At 36.4% G+C, this 7,000-nt stretch overlaps 2 pseudogenes; both read right to left on the bottom strand.

Moving 5' to 3' along the window:
* Positions 1-2,756: 2,756 nt before the first annotated feature.
* On the bottom strand, positions 2,757-3,392 carry LOC149220437 (cullin-1 pseudogene; annotated as a pseudogene).
* A 74-nt stretch (positions 3,393-3,466) lies between these two features.
* Positions 3,467-4,825, bottom strand: LOC149220436 (cullin-1 pseudogene; annotated as a pseudogene).
* Between the last annotated feature and the right edge of the window lie 2,175 nt (positions 4,826-7,000).

Here is a 7,000-nt window from a genome sequence, read left to right as displayed (position 1 = left end):
CTCTCGGATATGAGAAGAAAGGTGAAGAGCACAAAGTGTGCAAATTGAAGAAAGCTCTTTATGGGCTGAAGCAAGCGCCAAGAGCATGGTACAGCAGGATAGATTCATATCTATTGGAGAATGAATTTGAAAAATGTGAAGGAGAACCCACAGTCTACATCAAGGAAAAGGATGGTAAAATTTTGATTGTGGTCTTATATGTTGATGATGTGATTTTCACAGGTAATGATGATCAGCTCATTAAGAATTTTAAATCAGTCATGAAGGATGAATTTGAAATGACTGATATGGGTTTCTTGAGATACTTCTTAGGCATAGAAGTAGATCAAAATGAAAAAGGAATTTTTATATCTCAAGCAAGATATGTAAATCAAGTTTTGGGCAGATTTAACATGGAAGAATGCAAGGCAGCCATCACTCCCACAGTAATGGGATTAAAACTCAGCAGAGAGGACAGCAGCAAGGATTTTGATCCTAGCCTATACAAAAGTATTGTAGGCAGCCTTATGTATTTAACAGCAACTAGGCCTGATCTAATGTATGCTGTTAGTTTGATTTCCAGATTCATGGAGAGGCCAAAGGAGGCACATTGGCAGGCAGCAAAGAGAATTTTGAGGTATGTCAAAGGTACCAAAATGTCTGGAATTTTATATAATACCTCAGAACATTCAGATTTGGTTGGTTACACTGATAGCGATTGGGCTGGAAGTGTAGATGATCGGAAGAGCACTTCCGGTTATGTTTTTCATATGGGTTCAGGAGCCATTTCATGGGCTTCTAAGAAGCAGTCCATTGTAGCATTGTCTACAGCAGAGGCTGAATATGTGGCAGCTACAGCAGCAGCATGTCAAGCAGTGTGGATGAGAAGAATGTTGAGAAGCTTAGGCCAAGAGCAGGCAAAAGCGACAGTGATATTTTGTGACAATAGCTCAGCTATTGCGTTGTCAAAGAATTCAGTGTTTCATAAGAGAACGAAACACATTGATACAAGGTTTCACTACATCAGAGAATTGGTGAACAATGGAGAAATTGTCTTGGAACATTGCAGGACTCAAGATCAGGTTGCGGACATCCTGACAAAGCCACTGGATCAGAAAAGCTTTGAATTTTTGAGGAAGTGTTTGGGTATGACCGAATGCCCAGCAGTTGAAATTAAAGGGGAGTGTTGAAAATATAATTTCAACGCGCTATGTATGCAGCCTAAAACCACCAAACAAAACCACAAAACTGCCCAGGATCATATCGCACCACCATCCATGAAAAGTGGTTTCCGTATGGTTGTGCTCCGATGCGTTTTGGTGAAGGCACGTGGGTCTCACCTGACGTACTCAACTTTGACCCATCGGGAGATATCGTTCACTCATGTGAGGGCTTCCGATATCCTTCTCGTCCGTAGGATCTGCTCCCGTATTTTCGTCCGTTGATCCATTGAAGCTGCATACAAACCAAGGTCAAATCATATTTTGCGTGGAGTAAATTAAAAGCATGGTTGACCATACGTTTTAATTAATGAACTGTCATATGCGTAGGTGAAGTTTTAATGTTTCTTTTATGCGGGAGGTATGGGCATAAATTTTATGTGTGTTATATTTTAAATCGAGCGTTGACCATATGTAGTGTAAAAAAAAGAAAGGCCACGGTAATATTTTTTTTGTATTATGTTTTATATGGCGAGCAAAAACATATATGCTTGGGTCTTGCTCATTGTAATTTTTTTTGAAAGGGGAAACACACTGCAGTGTGTAGAAAAACAAGAACAGGGCGTGAATTTTTTTTGGTATGTATTGCACACGGGAGTAAAGAGAAAACTGGTTTTTACGGCAGTAAGAAGAACCAGAGGGTGTATGCACAGCAGTGCACAAATATGTTGTAATGTTTTTGTGTGGGCATTGAAAAACAGAGGTGAAGGAAAACCATGTATGGTTTTGCAAGTGCATAAAGAAAATGGTGGAGCGTAAGTTGTTTTACACACCAGTGAATGTAAATTTTGTTTTACAGCAGTAAGCTCATGTAAACTTTTGTTACAGCAGTAAGTTGTTTTTCACAGCAGTGAATATGAAAATGATTTTACAGTGGTAAATCCCTCTCAGAAAAAGAGGATGTATTAGTTTCTTTTTGTTTTAATGAATAGAAATCTTTTATGGTGGTGAAATCCTCTGTTACTCAGTGAAATTTTTTTTAAGCTGTCTGTGTATAAAAATCCTGTGGAGGTAAAACAGAGCATTGCCTCTGTGTTTAGTTTGAATCTTGGTTTTGGTATTTTCCCCATTAAAAATACCCAACACCTACAAGTAATAGATTACTTGTAGGATTGAACAAGTGGTGTATGAGCTAAGTTGGCCTTCTACTCACACTATAAGTTTTTTCATGCATCTTTCCATTTACACTATAAGGTTTTTCATGTATCTTTCCTTAAAACAAACTTATAAGATTATATAAAGAAGGAATTTGATTTTTGAACCAAAATATGAAAAAACACAATAAAACAAAATAAAATCTCCGTATGGAACTAAAAAATAAGAAATAACTTTGATACCCCTTATTATCTTCCTTAATGATGAAGATGAATAATAAAAGATAGAATTATATAATAGAAATTATCCTTCCTTTATTTAATGAGAAAAACCCTTTAGTGTGTGAAAACATCCTACAATGTTCTATTTGACAAATATTAAACCCCCTCATCCAATACTATAAAATAATAAATTCATAATTAAATTCAGAATAAAAAAATATGGTAAAAAATAAATTTACCTTCAAGGGATATATTTTAACAAATCAAGATCTTTTCTGTCTCTTTCCAAAAACTCCCTTTTAATCAAATCTTCAATCCGCCTTTCAATATCCATGAAATCTATCTTGAATAGCCCTTCCAGTTCCTGAGCACATTCACTCACAAGTACTTTGAGATGTAAAATCTTTGTTGCCTTCATAATCCGTACTATCGATGCATCAATAAGAAAACGTCTGTCCTTATGAATATCCTCAGATACCTTTTTCTTCTCGGTCAGTAGTGGCATTGGAAGTTTTATCTTCCCTCTTTTATCCGTAAAAGAATGATTGATTTCACAATCATCAGATACCGTTACCGTGGTTGTATCTGGAGTCTTGAGAAGAATTTTATACTTGTCACATGCCAGGGAATGTAGGAGTCCATCAATTTCATCCTCTGCCAAATTCAGCTGCTGTTTGATGTTGGAATAACTCAACTTTTCAGAGGCATTGAACAACAATAGTATTGCTGTTTGGCAAGTTGTTGCTATCAGTTTTATTGATCTTATATCAAACTTACCAATTATGGTACATGATCCCATGGAATATATCCATTTAAGTTTTTGATGTTGGGCCTCTGCAGAATAATAGTCTGTAAATGCCTCAACACATCTAACCATCTCTGCAGGTAAGTTAATGTGAGGGCACTTGTATGTTGGCCAAAAGTTAGTTGTCAGCACTGCAGCTGTAAACTCTATTCCAAGATGTATATTTCTATTATTTTTAACATATTTTCGAATTTGCTTTGCACCTTTTGCGATCTTGTCCAATCCGTAAGCATGCTAGCAATCTGTGACGTTAATTGACCTCCACATTTCTGTTTCAGCTTTGACAATATGCTCTGTTCATGACCAACATTTGCAGTTTTGCCGAACAGAATTCTGCGAGTTAATTTTTGCCTGTAGGACTCAAGAAACATATCTTTATCCCAGATATACTGTACAAATTCCACCACATTTTCAATTATATCGTCCCCGCTCAACTTTTCATGACTGCTATTCTCTTTAAGTACAGTATCACATAGTGTAGCCAGCCATTCTGCACTGGTACTTCCTGCAATTCCTTTATTACAGAACACCTCAAATACCTCTTTCAAAGCCGTAGAAAAAGCAACGTTCTGTTCAGCATATTTCATATAATGGTCACGTAATTCTATGACCTTCTTCACAAATGCAGACACTTCCTGCAACAATATTAAACTTTTATCCATTCTCCCTGCATTCTGCTTTAGCACAGCATCTTCAGCTTGTTTGACAGGTGGTGTTACTTCACTAGTAACATGCTGCTTAAAAATATTTGCAATTGATTCCCAGCCATTGGGTACTGTATCAAATAAACTCCCCATCATAAAAATATCGTCATATCTATGTTCCCTGAGCAAGGCGAGGCATCCTGAATGTGCATCCTCAAGAAGATATGTCATGTAATTGGAAAACAGTACATTTTTCACTTTGTTTAATACCTTTTGCTCGCTGCTCCCATGCAAATATCTGGCAACTATTTTCTTCTCGCTTATGAGAGATTCATCCACCCTTGACATATATTCAGCATAGGAATTTTCTAAAATCCATGAAGCAGCCTTCCGAGAATAGAAATCTCCAGTATGTTCCAACAGGGCCACTTCAAAATCGTTTGTATAGAAATCCATGTCAATCTCCACAAAAATGCCCACAACATCCTTCAAAAGAGTCTCATTTCTAACTGGCTCTCCTTCACGCTCTTCATCAATAAGACCAAACAATGCATTCTTCACATTCATTTCCCGGAAAACCAGGTCTCGGAAGTACATGATTCCAACTTCTCTGACTGAAGGAAAACGATGCATAGCGGTGAAGTAGCGATCTAAATATTCGAAGAAAACGACCATCGAACGGAGCATCGCCTGGAAAATTTTCCAGCGTTTGATAAGTTGTTTCAGCAACAATTGATCATCTATCTGTTCCCTCAAAGCCGGTAAAACAATTGAGGTGATGTACTCTTTAATCGAATCCTTGTATCTATCATAGAGTCGTCGAGAGTTTGATGCTTCCTTGTTAACGTGGTCACTGCACATATTGTAGACAATAGTGTCTCGTCCACAGTCACCTGGCAGTTGAGATCTGCTTTTTCCAACCGGGTTCTTAGCTGTAGAATAGCTTTATAAACAATAGACCAACCTTCTTCCAGATCAACCCTATTGTTCTTGGCCCTCTTCACAATAGCCCATCCTTCCTCCGCGTACATGATACTGCCACTGCTCGTTGTCATTTTGAAAGCAAAGCCAACTCTTTTCTTGAGGAGCGAATACTCGGTGATCAGAAGTTTGACAACACACTGTGCGCTGCAGCAGACTGAAGATGGAGAATCCGTTTGTGATGAACGACTGCTGGCAACTTTGCATTTATATCATCCTAAGGGTAGGTTTTGTGGGCCGCTCATATGAATGTATAACGGTCACGTAGCCCGAGGAGTGCCCCTTTGAGTCGGCCTTTCAGCTATGAGCATTTTTGGGAGCTTTTGCAGGTTCATGATATTTATATATATTTCCTTGTTCCTTGCAAATAATATTTTAATTTAGGTGGGTCTAATGGGTAATAATTTAATATTTTGAAATTTTCTTTTTGGGTGGGTCTAATAGGTAATTGTATACTTCAAAACTAGAGCGGGGCAGAGTATGTATTCATAATATTTTGAAATTTTCCTTTATTAGTGACTGTTTGCATTTTGAGTGGGTCTAATGGGTAACAACATGTGTTTCTTCCTAAGAGGCCACACGTTCAAAACAACGGGTAGAGTATGTATGGGGAGGTGGGTCCCTTGTCCCACAAACAAAGGGGGTCTCATACACCAATTTGGTGTCTGGCTTGGTCATGACCTTAAAATTGGAAAATAATAATAATAATAATTATTATTTTTAAACCATTTGTTAAGAATATTGCAAATTATTTTAAGAAGATATTTTCATATTATTTTTAATTAATTGAAGAAAATCGTTAACAATATTATATAAATCTTAATATATAACTAATCCAGTCAATATATATAACCGTTATGGATCTATCAACGGTTAAGAGGGATCCAATCTTTTTTCATCTTAAAATAGGTTTGCAGGTTTGACCCATACTCACTTTTCGGTAAATCCAGAATCAAGATAGATCTAGCCTAGTTTAATTACTAATTATAATTATAATTTTTATGTTTATGTTTATGTTTATTTTATATTTACTTTTATATCTCCACCATACTAAGTTGGGACGGAAAGCACCTCTAGATGCAATAATTTTATATTGATTATAATTATAATTAATTTTATGTTTATTTATTTTATTTTTATATAACTATTAATTATTTTATTTTATTTTTACTTTTACATCTCTACGGATGGAGAGCACCTCTCCACACAATAATTTTATATTAATGAGAACAGTCATATAGGAGAGATATTTCTTATTAACATAATGAACGATAATTGGTTCTCAATCTTTATGGAGCATCCACAAGGGACTATGTGCTTGTTCTATTTTCAATATACTGTGAACCTTATGTAAAAGAGAGATTACCCACAAAGTACTAAGGTCTTTTTCTACAATATATCACAATCCCTATTTTTATGAAAATGGCGGAATCCACAAGTGATTGGGGAACCCTATTAGAGGGCATCCACAATGGCGCCTCCTACTAGTGGGGACTGTGTGCATACTCTACCTCTAATATACCATGATGCATATGATTATTAAAATGCAAGAACTAATAATGGTTGATTATTCATATGCTAATGAGATCAACATAAGGAAATATGCTTACTCCACTGGAACCAAGATCCTTGTGGTTATTGAAATGGGGTGTTTGTAAGGGAGTGGAGCCTTCTATTAAAATAATGATTGATTATTGCTATGTAATAAGGGAGCATCGAAAAAAGATCGATGCCTTTCACTAACATAATATACGTGTTTTGATGAAAATAAAGGAATCCATAAGGATATGGTGCCTCCTTTTAACATAATGGTTGATTGGAGGCATGATGAGTATTTGCCAACTTACTCGCTACAAGGATTCTATGACATGTTATGGGGATACGTTTTCCCCTTACACTTTATTGATCAAGCACTAGATGTCCTGGCCTATGAGTAGTACTTCTCATTCCTAAATGTGTTGGTGGGTTTAATGAAATTCAAGTTAGCATTGATGAACAAGAAAATATGACCTTCACCTATCCTTCAGTCACATTTTATTACAAATTCCTTTCACT

This window comes from Pinus tabuliformis, chromosome Q (genome assembly GCF_031772625.1).
Source record: "Pinus tabuliformis cultivar Carrire ecotype Pingquan chromosome Q, CPIR1, whole genome shotgun sequence".
NCBI lineage: Eukaryota > Viridiplantae > Streptophyta > Pinopsida > Pinales > Pinaceae > Pinus > Pinus tabuliformis.
Note: the sequence above shows the minus strand (reverse complement) of the source record. Positions and strands in the feature narration are given on the sequence as shown.